This window comes from Fopius arisanus, unplaced genomic scaffold (genome assembly GCF_000806365.1).
Source record: "Fopius arisanus strain USDA-PBARC FA_bdor unplaced genomic scaffold, ASM80636v1 scaffold00018, whole genome shotgun sequence".
Taxonomy (NCBI): Eukaryota; Metazoa; Arthropoda; class Insecta; order Hymenoptera; family Braconidae; genus Fopius; species Fopius arisanus.
In genome coordinates, this window is record NW_011887757.1 from 1378665 (window position 1) to 1381391 (window position 2727).

Genomic DNA, 2727 nt, shown 5'->3' on the forward strand with positions numbered 1-2727 from the left:
AATTTTTTCTCTGATAAATTCATCTTTAGCGGAATAAATAAAGTTAAATTAATAATTTCAAATCTGCCACCAATTTTATACGAATAATTAACAAATTCAAGTCGAATAAAATGTTTATAATTTCATTATTTTACACTCCTTTTTTCATTTCCCCAAACACAAATTCTAAATACCACATATCTCTTCAAAATTTAATATCTTCAAAATCTTTATCATTATACAACAATTAACCACACCATCAATGATTCCCATTAAATTTTCCGAATAAATTTCCTAATAATTACCAAAAGCAGAGCCCCTCAATTTAAACTCCAAACGAACTCTAAATTTCAATTGTTAATCATAAACACCTGAAAATATCAATTTTTCCTCTTTGAAAGTATAAATAATAATTTCAATAAGTTGTAAAAAAATGCGCCGGAATTGTTGGGTATGGGTATATGCCCGGGAATATTCCCGCGGTGAGAATGCATATGGGCATGAGTCCATGGAGCGTGGAATCATGGTCGGGGCCTTGGGGGGCAAGAGGGCGGTGAAGGGGGAGGAGGAGGAGGGGGGAAGGGCCCATGATGCCCGGACAACGCTCCCGCCTGGCGTTGGGGCCAACTAACGGTCCAAACCACCTCCATTCGGACACAACTCTACGAAAGAGACCCCCGCAACAACCTTCCTCCTCTCAACAGCCTATAGTTATAGGTACCCTCTTGGTAATCTCCGGACGTCCCCCAGTCGGACGTCCCAATGAATTTTTTCCATCGTTTTCCTTGTTTTTATCATTCAAGGAGGACAGAACGCACTCGGGTTGAGGACCCCACGACATTTGGGACTTGAACAGTCTGATTTATTTTAGTCTCCCAGAGAAGTCTGGAGATAAATTAGAAAATAATTGGACTTTATTTTGAGACTTATATATTTTAGACTGGGACTTGGTTTACTTTTGGTTTAAGACTTAATCCAGATTGATAATCCAGAGATTGGGACTTATTCAAGTTTTAGATTGCGAGCTTATTTTTATTTTTATTATTGTTATTGAGACTTTTTGTTTTTATTTTTGAGAATTTTTGTTCTTATTTTTATTATTGAGACTTAGTTTGATCTCGGACTGGAGTTTCTGAATCGGAATTTGTTGAGTTTCGGCTCGACATTTTATCACGTCTCTGATGAAAATTTGGTCAAGTCTCGGGGTGAGACTTTTGTGACTTTTAGATAGAGACTTCGTTAAGTTTCGGATTAGGACTTAGTTAACTCTCAGATTGAGACTTAGTAAACTATATAATCTCAGATTTAAGTTTCTGATCGAGAATTCCTCAAGTTTCTGATCGAAACTTTCTCAAGTCCCAGATGGAAATTTAGTCAAGTCTTTGACTGAGACTTGGTTAAGTTTCAGATTGGGACTTAGTTGAATCTCAGATTGAGACTTTGTCGAGTTTTAGATTGAGACTCAGTTTAATCTTAGACTGAAGTTTCTAATTAAGAATTCGTCCAGTTTCAGCTCGAAATCTTCTCAAGTCCCAGATGAAAATTCAGTCAAGTCTCGGATCGAGACTTTCGAAGAGTTAATGTATGATCTTTAAAATGCAACTTAAAATTTCCTAAGTTACCTAGAATCTTCTCCCAATTTACATCACGCATAAACTAGCAATTTTGGTTTGAGATAGATTTCCGAAATTGAGTTGCTAGAAGTTTAAGATTGAGACTTTAAAGACTCATGACTTTTCAATTAAAATTCAATGCTCTTTTAATTGGTACATCACTGAAAAAATGAAAAATTATTTTGAGACTTCTGATACGTAACTAAAATTGTGAAAAGTCTCACATTGAGGACTCGAGGACTTGAGGACTTGAGGACTTGAGAACTTGAAGACGTCAAAGCCTTGAAGTCTTTAAAAAATTCTAACCCCAAGGCATTTACAATTAAAATTAAGATCAATAAAAGTCTCGAAGTGATATATTTCAAATCTCAACGTCTCTTTCAGCGCATATTCTCAAACAACAAAAAAAAGAAAGAGAAACCCAATTTTTTTTCAATTTCCTTGTTCTCCACTCCATTATCCGCGCCTAATCCACCGTCTCGCGACATTATTTCCGGCTGTAGAAATATCCCGCGTTGAATTTTCGGCATGATTAAATAACACGAACGTATGGCACATCGCAACAGCGAAAAATTGAGAATAAAAAGTGGAAAAACAGGCCGACCCACTCCTTCCTCCTCTCCTGAATATTCATGGAGGCGTTTGAAGAATGAAGATGATATATTAGCCGACAATACCAAGGCCTTTGTGTCCACCGATCCCCGGCCACATGAAATTAGAGTACTCTGCATGAATCGAGGAAAAAAAGTGCTTGAAAAAAAAAAAACAAAAAACTGCCCCTCCGGTATATAAAAAAAGTGGGAGGATTTGTTCTGCGGTTCAACGTTTAGGATGATCCACCGGATCTCTGAAATCCATTTTTCCCTTCTTCTTATTTCACACAACATCAGGTTACGAAGAAATCCACGAAAAAGAAACCGCCGGAAGTGCGTACGTAACATCAAGTTCATTGTCGCAAGGAGAATAAAGTTGCGAGTAAAAGGTGAGTGCTAATACCGTTTGCGCCATTTCGCTGTTTGTACACATAACATCGGTTTATCTTTATTATTATTCTTGAAGGCGTGAAATTGAACGGGTTTTGTCGGTTATTTCGACGCCATCTCTGGGTTATTTCACCAACAGATTGACTTTTTTT